Here is a 17,539-nt window from a genome sequence, read left to right on the forward strand (position 1 = left end):
TGTAGTTGTGAATCTGAATACCAAGCCATGGCGAACAGCACTGCCGAGCTCACATGGATTCCTCATCCCTTACGTGACTTAAATGCATTACCAACTGAACAACTAATGTTATTTTGTGACAACTTAATCGCCATCTTCCTTAGTGAAAACCCGGTAGCAGACAAGAGAGCTAAACATATCGACATTGATCACCATTTCGTTCGAGAACTTGTGTTGTCCGAAAAACTGCATATGAAATTTGTTACTACCAAGCTTTAGGCGGCTTACACTTTCAACAAACCATTGCACCTCCGATGGTTTGTTTCTAAACCAAACCAAGTATGGTCATGATATTCTATTTCGGGCCGGTCTTCTTTTTTCTAAACCTGTTGGAATGCCACTGGCCACAAATGATGTTTTTTCTATAAACAAAATTCCTTTGAACGACTCAACCCTCTACCGATCGTTTGTTGGCGCTCTTTAGTATTTTGTTATCACCAACCCGGACATCTCATACATTGTTAATCAAGCAGGCCAGTTCCTCCACCCTCCAACACATGAACACCTCACATTAGTAAAAAGGATCATGTGATACATCAAGTACACTCTCAATCATGGTCTTCAATTTTTGTGTCCTCCAAATCTATGATCATTTGTTACTCAAATGCAAATTTAACGAGTTCTATTGAAACCAGACGTTCCACCTATGGGTATACGATCTTCTTTCGTGCAAATATTGGGTCTGGGAGTTTGAAAAAAAAAAACTAACATTATAAGATGTAGTTGTGAATCCGAATACCAAGCCATGGAGAACAGCACTGTCGAGTTCACATGGATTCCTCATCCTTTCCGTGACTTAAATGCATTTCCAACTAAACGCCTACTGTTACTTTGTGACAACTTAAGCGTCATCTTCCTTAGTGAAGACCCGGTAGCACACAAGAGAGCTAAACATATCGACATTGATCACCGTTTCGTTCGAGAACTTGTATTGTCCGAAAAATTGCATATGAAATTTGTTATAACCAAGCTTTAGGCGGCTTACACTTTCAACAAGCCATTGCACTTCTGATTTTTAGTTTCTAAACCAAACCAAGTATGGTCATGATATTCTATGTCGGGCTGGTCTTCTTTTTTCTAAACCTGATGGAACGCCACTGGCCACAAATGATGTTTTTTCTATAAAAAAAAACTCCTTTGAACGACACAACCCTCTACCGATCGTTTTTTGATGCTCTTTATTATTTGGTTATCACCAACCCGGACATCTGATACATTGTTAATCAAGCAGGTCTTTTCCTCCACCCTCCAACACATGAACACCTTACCTTAGTAAAAAGGATCACGCGATACATTAAGGACACTCTCAATCTTGGTCTTTAAATTTTGTGTCCTCCAAATCAATGCCCATTGGTTACTCTGATGCAGATTTAACGTGTTATATTGAAACCAGACGTTCCACCTATGGCTACACGATCTTCTTTGGTGCAAATCTTGGGTCTGGGAGTTTTCAAAAAAAACTCACTTTTTAACATGTAGCTGTGAATCCGAATACCAAGCCATGGCGAACAGCACTTCCGAGCTCATATAGATTCCTCATCCTTTCCGTGACATAAATGCATTGCCAACTGAACGCCTAATGTCACTTTGTGATAACTTAAGTGCCATCTTCCTTACTGAAAACCCGGTAGCACACAAGAGAGCTAAACATATCGACATTGATCACCATTTCGTTCGAGAACTTGTATTGTTCGAAAAAATACATATGAAATTTCTTACTACTAAGCTTTAGGCGGCTTACACTTTCAACAAACCATTACACTTCCAATGGTTTGTTTCTAAACCAAACAAAGTATGGTCATGATATTCTATGTCGGGCCGGTCTTCTTGTTTCTAAACATGCTGGAATGCCACTTGCCACAAACGATGTTTTTTCTATAAACAAAACTCCATTTCATGACTCAACTCTCTACTGATCGTTTGTTGGCGCTCTTTAGTATTTGGCTATCACCAATCCAGAGATCTCATACATTGTTAATCAAGCAGGTCAGTTCCTCCACCCTCCTACACATGAACACCTCACCTTAGTAAAAAGGATCATGCGATACATCATGGACACTCTCAATCATGGTCTTCAATTTTTGTGTCCTCCAAATCTATGCTCATTTGTTACTCAGATGCAGGTTTAACATGTTATATTGAAACCAGACGTTCCACCTATGGCTACACGATCTTCTTTGGTGCAAATCTTGGGTCTTGGAGTTTGAAAAAAAACCTACCTTTTTACGATGTAGTTGTGAATCTGAGTACCAAGCCAAGGCGAACAGCACTGCCGAGCTCACATGGATTCCTCATCCCTTACGTGACTTAAATGCATTACCAACTGAACAACTAATGTTACTTTCTGACAACTTAATCGCCATCTTCCTTAGTGAAAACCCGGTAGCAGACAAGAGAACTAAACATATCGACATTGATCACCATTTCGTTCGAGAACTTGTGTTGTCCGAAAAATTGCATAGGAAATTTGTTACTACCAAGCTTTAGGCGGCTTACACTTTCAACAAACCATTGCACCTCCGATGGTTTGTTTCTAAACCAAACCAAGTATGGTCATGATATTCTATGTCGGGCCGGTCTTCTTTTTTCTAAACCTGTTGGAATGCCACTGGCCACAAATGATGTTTTTTCTATAAACAAAACTCCTTTGAACGACTCAACCCTCTACCGATCGTTTGTTGGCGCTCTTTAGTATTTTGTTATCACCAACCCGGACATCTCATACATTGTTAATCAAGCAGGCCAGTTCCTCCACCCTCCAACACATGAACACCTCACCTTAGTAAAAAGGATCATGCGATACATCAAGGACACTCTCAATCATGGTCTTCAATTTTTGTGTCCTCCAAATCTATGCTCATTTGTTACTCAGATGCAGGTTTAACGTGTTATATTGAAACCAGACGTTCCACCTATGGCTACACGATCTTCTTTGGTGCAAATCTTGGGTCTTGGAGTTTGAAAAAAAACCTACCTTTTTACGATGTAGTTGTGAATCTGAATACTAAGCCATGGCGAACAGCACTGCCGAGCTCACATGGATTCCTCATCCCTTACGTGACTTAAATGCATTACCAACTGAACAACTAATGTTACTTTGTGACAACTTAATTGCCATCTTCCTTAGTGAAAACCCGGTAGCAGACAAGAGAGCTAAACATATCGACATTGATCACCATTTCGTTCGAGAACTTGTGTTGACCGAAAAATTGCATATGAAATTTGTTACTACCAAGCTTTAGGCGGCTTACACTTTCCACAAACCATTGCACCTCCGATGGTTTGTTTCTAAACCAAACCAAGTATGGTGATGATCTTCTATGTCGGGCCGCTCTTCTTTTTTCTAAACCTGTTGGAATGCCACTGGCCACAAATGATGTTTTTTCTATAAACAAAACTCCTTTCAACGACTCAACCCTCTACGGATCGTTTGTTGCCGCTCTTTAGTATTTTGTTATCACCAACCCGGACATCTCATACATTGTTAATCAAGTAGGCCAGTTCCTCCACCCTCCAACACATGAACACCTCACCTTAGTAAAAAGGATCATGCGATACATCAAGGACACTCTCAATCATGGTCTTCAATTTTTGTGTCCTCCAAATCTATGATCATTGGTTACTCAAATTCAAATTTAACGAGTTCTATTGAAACCAGACGTTCCACCTATGGGTATACGATCTTCTTTCGTGCAAATATTGGGTCTGGGAGTTTGAAAAAAAAAACTAACATTATAAGATGTAGCTTGAATCCGAATACCAAGCCATGGAGAACAGCACTGCCGAGTTCACATGGATTCCTCATCCTTTCCGTGACTTAAATGCATTGCCAAATAAACGCCTACTATTACTTTGTGACAACTTAAGCGTCATCTTCCTTAGTGAAAACCCGGTAGCACACAAGAGAGCTAAACATATCGACATTGCTCACCGTTTCGTTCGAGAACTTGTATTGTCCGAAAAATTGCATATGAAATTTGTTACTACCAAGCTTTAGGCGGCTTACACTTTCAACAAGCCATTGCACTTCCGATGGTTAGTTTCTAAACCAAACCAACTATGGTCATGATATTCTATGTCGGGCCGGTCTTCTTTTTTCTAAACCTGATGGAACGCCACTGGCCACAAATGATGTTTTTTCTATAAACAAAACTCCTTTGAACGACACAACCCTCTACCGATCATTTTTTGATGCTCTTTATTATTTGGTTATCACCAACCCGGACAGCTCATACATTGTTAATCAAGCAGGTCTGTTCCTCCACCCTCCAACACATGAACACCTTACCTTAGTAAAAAGGATCATGCGATACATTAAGGACACTCTCAATCTTGGTCTTTAAATTTTGTGTCCTCCAAATCAATGCCCATTGGTTACTCTGATGCAGATTTAACGTGTTATTTTGAAACCAGACGTTCCACCTATGGCTACACGATCTTCTTTGGTGCAAATCTTGGGTCTGGGAGTTTTAAAAAAGAAACTCACTTTTTAACATGTAGCTGTGAATCCGAATACCAAGCCATGGCGAACAGCACTGCCGAGCTCATATAGATTCCTCATCCTTTCTGTGACTTAAATGCATTGCCAACTGAACGCCTAATGTCACTTTGTGACAACTTAAGCGCCATCTTCCTTACTGAAAACCCGGTAGCACACAAGAGAGCTAAACATATCGACATTGATCACCATTTCGTTCGAGAACTTGTATTGTTCGAAAAAATGCATATGAAATTTGTTACTACTAAGCTTTAGGCAGCTTACACTTTCAACAAACCATTACACTTCCAATGGTTTGTTTCTAAACCAAACAAAGTATGGTCTTGATATTCTATGTCGGGCCGGTCTTCTTGTTTCTAAACATGCTGGAATGCCACTTGCCACAAACGATGTTTTTTCTATAAACAAAACTCCATTTCACGACTCAACTCTCTACTGATCGTTTGTTGGCGCTCTTTAGTATTTGGCTATCACCAATCCAGAGATCTCATACATTGTTAATCAAGCAGGTCAGTTCCTCCACCCTCCTACACATGAACACCTCACCTTAGTAAAAAGGATCATGCGATACATCATGGACACTCTCAATCATGGTCTTCAATTTTTGTGTCCTCCAAATCTATGCTCATTTGTTACTTATATGCAGGTTTAACATGTTATATTGAAACCAGACGTTCCACCTATGGCTACACGATCTTCTTTGGTGCAAATCTTGGGTCTTGGAGTTTGAAAAAAAACCTACCTTTTTACGATGTAGTTGTGAATCTGAATACCAAGCCATGGCGAACAGCACTGCCGAGCTCACATGGATTCCTCATCCCTTACGTGACTTAAATGCATTACCAACTGAACAACTAATGTTATTTTGTGACAACTTAATCGCCATCTTCCTTAGTGAAAACCCGGTAGCAGACAAGAGAGCTAAACATATCGACATTGATCACCATTTCGTTCGAGAACTTGTGTTGTCCGAAAAACTGCATATGAAATTTGTTACTACCAAGCTTTAGGCGGCTTACACTTTCAACAAACCATTGCACCTCCGATGGTTTGTTTCTAAACCAAACCAAGTATGGTCATGATATTCTATTTCGGGCCGGTCTTCTTTTTTCTAAACCTGTTGGAATGCCACTGGCCACAAATGATGTTTTTTCTATAAACAAAATTCCTTTGAACGACTCAACCCTCTACCGATCGTTTGTTGGCGCTCTTTAGTATTTTGTTATCACCAACCCGGACATCTCATACATTGTTAATCAAGCAGGCCAGTTCCTCCACCCTCCAACACATGAACACCTCACATTAGTAAAAAGGATCATGTGATACATCAAGTACACTCTCAATCATGGTCTTCAATTTTTGTGTCCTCCAAATCTATGATCATTTGTTACTCAAATGCAAATTTAACGAGTTCTATTGAAACCAGACGTTCCACCTATGGGTATACGATCTTCTTTCGTGCAAATATTGGGTCTGGGAGTTTGAAAAAAAAAAACTAACATTATAAGATGTAGTTGTGAATCCGAATACCAAGCCATGGAGAACAGCACTGTCGAGTTCACATGGATTCCTCATCCTTTCCGTGACTTAAATGCATTTCCAACTAAACGCCTACTGTTACTTTGTGACAACTTAAGCGTCATCTTCCTTAGTGAAGACCCGGTAGCACACAAGAGAGCTAAACATATCGACATTGATCACCGTTTCGTTCGAGAACTTGTATTGTCCGAAAAATTGCATATGAAATTTGTTATAACCAAGCTTTAGGCGGCTTACACTTTCAACAAGCCATTGCACTTCTGATTTTTAGTTTCTAAACCAAACCAAGTATGGTCATGATATTCTATGTCGGGCTGGTCTTCTTTTTTCTAAACCTGATGGAACGCCACTGGCCACAAATGATGTTTTTTCTATAAAAAAAAACTCCTTTGAACGACACAACCCTCTACCGATCGTTTTTTGATGCTCTTTATTATTTGGTTATCACCAACCCGGACATCTGATACATTGTTAATCAAGCAGGTCTTTTCCTCCACCCTCCAACACATGAACACCTTACCTTAGTAAAAAGGATCACGCGATACATTAAGGACACTCTCAATCTTGGTCTTTAAATTTTGTGTCCTCCAAATCAATGCCCATTGGTTACTCTGATGCAGATTTAACGTGTTATATTGAAACCAGACGTTCCACCTATGGCTACACGATCTTCTTTGGTGCAAATCTTGGGTCTGGGAGTTTTCAAAAAAAACTCACTTTTTAACATGTAGCTGTGAATCCGAATACCAAGCCATGGCGAACAGCACTTCCGAGCTCATATAGATTCCTCATCCTTTCCGTGACATAAATGCATTGCCAACTGAACGCCTAATGTCACTTTGTGATAACTTAAGTGCCATCTTCCTTACTGAAAACCCGGTAGCACACAAGAGAGCTAAACATATCGACATTGATCACCATTTCGTTCGAGAACTTGTATTGTTCGAAAAAATACATATGAAATTTCTTACTACTAAGCTTTAGGCGGCTTACACTTTCAACAAACCATTACACTTCCAATGGTTTGTTTCTAAACCAAACAAAGTATGGTCATGATATTCTATGTCGGGCCGGTCTTCTTGTTTCTAAACATGCTGGAATGCCACTTGCCACAAACGATGTTTTTTCTATAAACAAAACTCCATTTCATGACTCAACTCTCTACTGATCGTTTGTTGGCGCTCTTTAGTATTTGGCTATCACCAATCCAGAGATCTCATACATTGTTAATCAAGCAGGTCAGTTCCTCCACCCTCCTACACATGAACACCTCACCTTAGTAAAAAGGATCATGCGATACATCATGGACACTCTCAATCATGGTCTTCAATTTTTGTGTCCTCCAAATCTATGCTCATTTGTTACTCAGATGCAGGTTTAACATGTTATATTGAAACCAGACGTTCCACCTATGGCTACACGATCTTCTTTGGTGCAAATCTTGGGTCTTGGAGTTTGAAAAAAAACCTACCTTTTTACGATGTAGTTGTGAATCTGAGTACCAAGCCAAGGCGAACAGCACTGCCGAGCTCACATGGATTCCTCATCCCTTACGTGACTTAAATGCATTACCAACTGAACAACTAATGTTACTTTCTGACAACTTAATCGCCATCTTCCTTAGTGAAAACCCGGTAGCAGACAAGAGAACTAAACATATCGACATTGATCACCATTTCGTTCGAGAACTTGTGTTGTCCGAAAAATTGCATAGGAAATTTGTTACTACCAAGCTTTAGGCGGCTTACACTTTCAACAAACCATTGCACCTCCGATGGTTTGTTTCTAAACCAAACCAAGTATGGTCATGATATTCTATGTCGGGCCGGTCTTCTTTTTTCTAAACCTGTTGGAATGCCACTGGCCACAAATGATGTTTTTTCTATAAACAAAACTCCTTTGAACGACTCAACCCTCTACCGATCGTTTGTTGGCGCTCTTTAGTATTTTGTTATCACCAACCCGGACATCTCATACATTGTTAATCAAGCAGGCCAGTTCCTCCACCCTCCAACACATGAACACCTCACCTTAGTAAAAAGGATCATGCGATACATCAAGGACACTCTCAATCATGGTCTTCAATTTTTGTGTCCTCCAAATCTATGCTCATTTGTTACTCAGATGCAGGTTTAACGTGTTATATTGAAACCAGACGTTCCACCTATGGCTACACGATCTTCTTTGGTGCAAATCTTGGGTCTTGGAGTTTGAAAAAAAACCTACCTTTTTACGATGTAGTTGTGAATCTGAATACTAAGCCATGGCGAACAGCACTGCCGAGCTCACATGGATTCCTCATCCCTTACGTGACTTAAATGCATTACCAACTGAACAACTAATGTTACTTTGTGACAACTTAATTGCCATCTTCCTTAGTGAAAACCCGGTAGCAGACAAGAGAGCTAAACATATCGACATTGATCACCATTTCGTTCGAGAACTTGTGTTGACCGAAAAATTGCATATGAAATTTGTTACTACCAAGCTTTAGGCGGCTTACACTTTCCACAAACCATTGCACCTCCGATGGTTTGTTTCTAAACCAAACCAAGTATGGTGATGATCTTCTATGTCGGGCCGCTCTTCTTTTTTCTAAACCTGTTGGAATACCACTAGCCACAAATGATGTTTTTTCTATAAACAAAACTCCTTTCAACGACTCAACCCTCTACGGATCGTTTGTTGCCGCTCTTTAGTATTTTGTTATCACCAACCCGGACATCTCATACATTGTTAATCAAGTAGGCCAGTTCCTCCACCCTCCAACACATGAACACCTCACCTTAGTAAAAAGGATCATGCGATACATCAAGGACACTCTCAATCATGGTCTTCAATTTTTGTGTCCTCCAAATCTATGATCATTGGTTACTCAAATTCAAATTTAACGAGTTCTATTGAAACCAGACGTTCCACCTATGGGTATACGATCTTCTTTCGTGCAAATATTGGGTCTGGGAGTTTGAAAAAAAAAACTAACATTATAAGATGTAGCTTGAATCCGAATACCAAGCCATGGAGAACAGCACTGCCGAGTTCACATGGATTCCTCATCCTTTCCGTGACTTAAATGCATTGCCAAATAAACGCCTACTATTACTTTGTGACAACTTAAGCGTCATCTTCCTTAGTGAAAACCCGGTAGCACACAAGAGAGCTAAACATATCGACATTGCTCACCGTTTCGTTCGAGAACTTGTATTGTCCGAAAAATTGCATATGAAATTTGTTACTACCAAGCTTTAGGCGGCTTACACTTTCAACAAGCCATTGCACTTCCGATGGTTAGTTTCTAAACCAAACCAACTATGGTCATGATATTCTATGTCGGGCCGGTCTTCTTTTTTCTAAACCTGATGGAACGCCACTGGCCACAAATGATGTTTTTTCTATAAACAAAACTCCTTTGAACGACACAACCCTCTACCGATCATTTTTTGATGCTCTTTATTATTTGGTTATCACCAACCCGGACAGCTCATACATTGTTAATCAAGCAGGTCTGTTCCTCCACCCTCCAACACATGAACACCTTACCTTAGTAAAAAGGATCATGCGATACATTAAGGACACTCTCAATCTTGGTCTTTAAATTTTGTGTCCTCCAAATCAATGCCCATTGGTTACTCTGATGCAGATTTAACGTGTTATTTTGAAACCAGACGTTCCACCTATGGCTACACGATCTTCTTTGGTGCAAATCTTGGGTCTGGGAGTTTTAAAAAAGAAACTCACTTTTTAACATGTAGCTGTGAATCCGAATACCAAGCCATGGCGAACAGCACTGCCGAGCTCATATAGATTCCTCATCCTTTCTGTGACTTAAATGCATTGCCAACTGAACGCCTAATGTCACTTTGTGACAACTTAAGCGCCATCTTCCTTACTGAAAACCCGGTAGCACACAAGAGAGCTAAACATATCGACATTGATCACCATTTCGTTCGAGAACTTGTATTGTTCGAAAAAATGCATATGAAATTTGTTACTACTAAGCTTTAGGCAGCTTACACTTTCAACAAACCATTACACTTCCAATGGTTTGTTTCTAAACCAAACAAAGTATGGTCTTGATATTCTATGTCGGGCCGGTCTTCTTGTTTCTAAACATGCTGGAATGCCACTTGCCACAAACGATGTTTTTTCTATAAACAAAACTCCATTTCACGACTCAACTCTCTACTGATCGTTTGTTGGCGCTCTTTAGTATTTGGCTATCACCAATCCAGAGATCTCATACATTGTTAATCAAGCAGGTCAGTTCCTCCACCCTCCTACACATGAACACCTCACCTTAGTAAAAAGGATCATGCGATACATCATGGACACTCTCAATCATGGTCTTCAATTTTTGTGTCCTCCAAATCTATGCTCATTTGTTACTCAGATGCAGGTTTAACATGTTATATTGAAACCAGACGTTCCACCTATGGCTACACGATCTTCTTTGGTGCAAATCTTGGGTCTTGGAGTTTGAAAAAAAACCTACCTTTTTACGATGTAGTTGTGAATCTGAATACCAAGCCATGGCGAACAGCACTGCCGAGCTCACATGGATTCCTCATCCCTTACGTGACTTAAATGCATTACCAACTGAACAACTAATGTTACTTTGTGACAACTTAATCGCCATCTTCCTTAGTGAAAACCCGGTAGCAGACAAGAGAGCTAAACATATCGACATTGATCACCATTTCGTTCGAGAACTTGTGTTGTCCGAAAAATTGCATAGGAAATTTGTTACTACCAAGCTTTAGGCGGCTTACACTTTCAACAAACCATTGCACCTCCGATGGTTTGTTTCTAAACCAAACCAAGTATGGTCATGATATTCTATGTCGGGCCGGTCTTCTTTTTTCTAAACCTGTTGGAATGCCACTGGCCACAAATGATGTTTTTTCTTTAAACAAAACTCCTTTGAACGACTCAACCCTCTACCGATCGTTTGTTGGCGCTCTTTAGTATTTTGTTATCACCAACCCGGACATCTCATACATTGTTAATCAAGCAGGCCAGTTCCTCCACCCTCCAACACATGAACACCTCACCTTAGTAAAAAGGATCATGCGATACATCAAGGACACTCTCAATCATGGTCTTCAATTTTTGTGTCCTCCAAATCTATGATCATTGGTTACTCAAATGCAAATTTAACGAGTTCTATTGAAACCAGACGTTCCACCTATGGGTATACGATCTTCTTTCGTGCAAACATTGGGTCTGGGAGTTTGAAAAAAAAACTAACATTAGAAGATGTAGCTGTGAATCCGAATACCAAGCCATGGAGAACAGTACTGTCGAGTTCACATGGATTCCTCATCCTTTCCGTTACTTAAATGCATTCCCAACTAAACGCCTACTGTTACTTTGTGACAACTTAAGCGTCATCTTCCTTAGTGAAAACCCGGTAGCACACAAGAGAGCTAAACATATCGACATTGATCACCGTTTCGTTCGAGAACTTGTATTGTCCGAAAAATTGCATATGAAATTTGTTACTACCAAGCTTTAGGCGGCTTACACTTTCAACAAGCCATTGCACTTCCGATGGTTAGTTTCTAAACCAAACCAAGTATGGTCATGATAATCTATGTCGGGCCGGTCTTCTTTTTTCTAAACCTGATGGAACGCCACTGGCCACAAATGATGTTTTTTCTATAAACAAAACTCCTTTGAACGACACAACCCTCAACCGATCGTTTTTTGATGCTCTTTATTATTTGGTTATCACCAACCCGGACATCTCATACATTGTTAATCAAGCAGGTCTGTTCCTCCACCCTCCAACACGTGAACACCTTACCTTAGTAAAAAGGATCATGCGATACATTAAGGACACTCTCAATCTTGGTCTTTAAATTTTGTGTCCTCCAAATCAATGCCCATTGGTTACTCTGATGCAGATTTAACGTGTTATATTGAAACCGGACGTTCCACCTATGGCTACACGATCTTCTTTGGTGCAAATCTTGGGTCTGGGAGTTTTAAAAAAGAAACTCACTTTTTAACATGTAGCTGTGAATCCGAATACCAAGCCATGGCGAACAGCACTGCCGAGCTCATATAGATTCCTCATCCTTTCCGTGACTTAAATGCATTGCCAACTGAATGCCTAATGTCAATTTGTGACAACTTAAGCGCCATCTTCCTTACTGAAAACCCGGTAGCACACAAGAGAGCTAAACATATCGACATTGATCACCATTTCGTTCGAGAACTTGTATTGTTCGAAAAAATGCATATGAAATTTGTTACTACTAAGCTTTAGGCGGCTTACACTTTCAACAAACCATTACACTTCCAATGGTTTGTTTCTAAACCAAACAAAGTATGGTCATGATATTCTATGTCGGGCCGGTCTTCTTGTTTCTAAACATGCTGGAATGCCACTTGCCACAAACGATGTTTTTTCTATAAACAAAACTCCATTTCACGACTCAACTCTCTACTGATCGTTTGTTGGCGCTCTTTAGTATTTGGCTATCACCAATCCAGAGATCTCATACATTGTTAATCAAGCAGGTCAGTTCCTCCACCCTCCTACACATGAACACCTCACCTTAGTAAAACAGATCATGCGATACATCATGGACACTCTCAATCATGGTCTTCACTTTTTGTGTCCTCCAAATCTATGCTCATTTGTTACTCAGATGCAGGTTTAACGTGTTATATTGAAACCAGACGTTCCACCTATGGCTACACGATCTTCTTTGGTGCAAATCTTGGGTCTTGGAGTTTGAAAAAAAACCTACCTTTTTACGATGTAGTTGTGAATCTGAATACCAAGCCATGGCGAACAGCACTGCCGAGCTCACATGGATTCCTCATCCCTTACGTGACTTAAATTCATTACCAACTGAACAACTAATGTTACTTTGTGACAACTTAATCGCCATCTTCCTTAGTGAAAACCCGGTAGCAGACAAGAGAGCTAAACATATCGACATTGATCACCATTTCGTTCGAGAACTTGTGTTGTCCGAAAAATTGCATATGAAATTTGTTACTCCCAAGCTTTAGGCGGCTTACACTTTCAACAAACCATTGCACCTCCGATGGTTTGTTTCTAAACCAAACCAGGTATGGTCATGATATTCTATGTCGGGCCGGTCTTCTTTTTTCTAAACCTGTTGGAATGCCACTGGCCACAAATGATGTTTTTTCTATAAACAAAACTCCTTTGAACGACTCAACCCTCTACCGATCGTTTGTTGGCGCTCTTTAGTATTTTGTTATCACCAACCCGGACATCTCATACATTGTTAATCAAGCAGGCCAGTTCCTCCACCCTCCAACACATGAACACCTCACCTTAGTAAAAAGGATCATGCGATACATCAAGGACACTCTCAAGCCATGGAGAACAGCACTGCCGAGTTCACATGGATTCCTCATCCTTTCTGTGACTTAAATGCATTGCCAACTAAACGCCAACTGTTACTTTGTGACAACTTAAGCGTCATCTTCCTTAGTGAAAACCCAGTAGCACACAAGAGAGCTAAACATATCGACATTGATCACCGTTTCGTTCGAGAACTTGTATTGTCCGAAAAATTGCATATTATATTTGTTACTACCAAGCTTTAGGCGGCTTACACTTTCAACAAACCATTACACTTCTGATGGTTTGTTTCTAAACCAAACCAAGTATGGTCATGTAATTCTAAGTCAGGCCGGTCTTCTTGGTTCTAAACCTGTTGGAATGCCACTTGCCAGAAACGATGTTTTTTCTATAAACAAAACTCCTTTTCACGACTCAACCCTCTACCGATCGTTTGTTGGCGCTCTTTAGTATTTGGCTATCACCAATCCGGACATCTCATACATTGTTAATCAAGCAGGTCAGTTCCTCCACCCTCCTACACATGAACACCTCACCTTAGTAAAAAGGATCATGCGATACTTCATGGACACTCTCAATCATGGTCTTCAATTTTTGTGTCCTCCAAATCGATGCTCATTGGTTACTCAGATGCAGGTTTAACATGTTATATTGAAACTAGACGTTCCACCTATGGCTACATGATCTTCTTTTGTGCAAATCTTGGGTCTTGGAGTTTGAAAAAAAAACCTACCTTTTTAAGATGTAGTTGTGAATCTGAAGACCAAGCCATGGCGAACAGCATTGCCGAGCTGACATGGATCCCTCATCCCTTACGTGACTTAAATGCATTACCAACTGAACGTCTAATGTTACTTTGTGAGAACTTAATCGCCATCTTCCTTAGAGAAAACCCGGTAGCACACAAGAGAGCTAAACATATCGACATTGATCACCATTTCGTTCGAGAACTTATATTGTCCGAAAAATTGCATATGAAATTTGTTACTACCAAGCTTTAGGCGACTTACACTTTCAACAAACCATTACACTTCCGATTGTTTGTTTCTAAACCAAAATAAGTATGGTCATGATATTCTATGTTAGTCCGGTCTTCTTGTTTCTAAACCTGTTGGAATGCCACTTGCCACAAATGATGTTTTTTCTATAAACAAAACTCCTTTTCACGACTCAACCCTCTACCGATCATTTGTTGGCGCTCTTTAGTATTTGGCTATCACCAACCCGGACATCTCATACATTGTTAATCTAGTAGGTCAGTTCCTCCACCCTCTAACACATGAACACCTCACCTTAGTAAAAAAGATCATGCGATACATCAAGGACACTCTCAATCATTGTCTTCAATTTTTGTGTCCTCCAAATCTATGCTCATTGGTTACTCAGATGCATATTTAACGTGTTATATTAAATCCAGACGTTCTACCTATGGCTACGCAATCTTCTTTTGTGCAAATCTTGGGTCTTGGAGTTTGAAAAAAAACCTACCTTATTAAGATGTAGTTATGAATCTGAATACCAAGCCATGGCGAAGAGCGCTACCAAGCTCACATGGATTCCTCATCCCTTTTGTGACTTTAATGCATTTCCAACTGAATGCCTAATGTTACTTTGTGACAACTTAAGCGCCATCATCCTTAGTAAAAAGTCTGTAGCACACAAGAGAGCTAAACATATCGACATTGATCACCATTTTGTTCGTGAACTTGTATCGTACGAAAAATTGCAAATGAAATTCGTTACTACCAAGCATTAGGCGGCTTACACTTTCAACAAACCATTACACTTCCGATGGTTTTGTGACAATCGTCAATTTCGAGTCATGTCGAAGTCAACAAGTCAAACCGATCGACTCGTTTAACCTTGTGTATTAGAGTGTACATATTGTAATTACTGTATAACTCTCTATTTTAATGAGAAAACATCACTTGGAAAAGTACGTGTGGTTAAATTTCCTAAGCCTTAGTGCTAAACAATGAACCAAAGTGATAAATCAATGTTACATACTCATCGGGAGTGGGTAAGATCCTTAAACATGACTTAACGGGGTTCACGGACCTTGCGTTGCGGAGCCAAACACTCACCATTGTCACATATGTAACCTCTCTCAATCGTTTTTACTCTATCTCTCCAAGAATGTCAAATCTCTCTCAAATCTCTCTAAGTTTGTGAAATCTCTCCCAAATATCTCTTTGGATGCGAAATCTCTCCAAGAATGTCAAATCTCTCCCAAATCTCTCTAAATATGTGAAATCTCTCCCAAATATCTCTTTGTATGCGAAATCTCTCCAAGAATGTCAAATCTCTCCCAAATCTCTCTAAGTATGTGAAATCTCGCCCAAATATCTCTTTGTATGCGAAATCTCTCCAAGAATATCAAATCTCTCCCAAGTCTCTCTAATTATGTGAAATCTCTCCTAAATCTCTCTAAGTATGTGAAATCTCTTCCAAATCTCTCTCAAAAGTTCGCGTAACTTTTTGAAGTAATACGGGTTATTCCGACCCTTAACCGGGTCAAAAACCGCTTAAAACGGGGCAAGAACGGGCAAAAAGGGCTTAAGGACCCGAAACCCTCTTATTAGGGCCGAAGCCTCGTAGGACCCGAAAGTCCTCTTAGGGTCCGAAACCAAGAGGACCGAATCCGAAGGGGTGCTTTCGGGCCCGAACCTCACTCAAAGAACCGAACCCGAAGGCTCCTGGAACCGAACCTCGCACACCACCCGAACCTAAAGGTACTGTTCACTTCGGTCTATTTTGCCTCCAAATCTATGTTCATTGGTTACTCAAATGCAAATTTAACGTGTTCTATTGAAACCAGACGTTCCACCTATGGTTACACGATCTTCTTTCGTGCAAATATTGGGTCTGGAAGTTTGAAAAAAAAACTAACTTTATAACATGTAGTTGTGAATCCGAATTCCAAGCCATGGCGAACAGCACTGCCGAGCTGACATGGATTCCTCATCCTTTCAGTGACAAAAATGCATTGCCAACTGAACGCCTAATGTCACTTAGTCATAGCTTAAGCGCCATCTTCCTTAGTGAAAACCCGGTAGCACACAAGAGAGCTAAACGTATCGAGATTGATCACCATTTCGTTCGAGAACTTGTATTGTTTGAAAAAATGCATATGAAATTTGTTACTACTAAGCTTTAGGCGTCTTACACTTTCAACAAACCATTACACTTCCAATGGTTTGTTTCTAAACCAAACACAGTATGGTCATGATATTCTAAGTTGGGCCGGTCTTCTTGTTTCTAAACCTGTTGGAATGCCACTTGCCACAAACGATGTTTTTTCTATAAACAAAACTCATTTTCACGACTCAACCCTCTACCGATCGTTTGTTGGCGCTCTTTAGTAACTGGCTATCACCAATCCGGACATCTCATACATTGTTAATCAAGCAGGTCAGTTCCTCCACCCTCCTACACATGAACACCTCACCTTAGTAAAAAGGATCATGCGATACATCATGGACACTCTCAATCATTGTCTTCAATTTTTGTGTCCTCCAAATCTATGCTCATTGGTTACTCAGATGCAGCTTTAACGTGTTAGAATGAAACCAGACGTTCCACCTATGGCTACATGATCCTCTTTGGTGCAAATCTTGGGTCTTGGAGTTTGAAAAAGAAAACCTACCTTTTTAAGATGTAGTTGTGAATCTGAATACCAAGCCATGGCGAACAGCACTGTTGAGCTCACATGGATTCCTCATCCCTTACTTGACTTAAATGCATTGCCAACTGAATGGCTAATGTTACTTTGTGACAACTTAATCCCCATCTTCCTTAGTGAAAACCCGGTAGCACACAAGAGAGCTAAACATATCGACATTGATCACCGTTTCGTTCGAGAACTTGTATTGTCCGAAAATTTGCATATGAAATGTGTTACTACCAAGCTTTAGGCGGCTTACACTTTCAACAAACCATTGCACTTCCGATGGTTTGTTTCTAAAGCAAACCAATTATGGTGATGATATTCTATCTCGGGCCGGTCTTCTTTTTTCTAAACCTGTTGGAACGCCACTGGCCACAAATGATGTTTTTTCTATAAACAAAACTCCTTTGAACGACTCAACCGTCTACCGATCGTTTGTTGGCGCTCT

The sequence above is a fragment of the Lactuca sativa genome, chromosome 7 (assembly GCF_002870075.4).
Source record: "Lactuca sativa cultivar Salinas chromosome 7, Lsat_Salinas_v11, whole genome shotgun sequence".
NCBI classification, from domain to species: domain Eukaryota; kingdom Viridiplantae; phylum Streptophyta; class Magnoliopsida; order Asterales; family Asteraceae; genus Lactuca; species Lactuca sativa.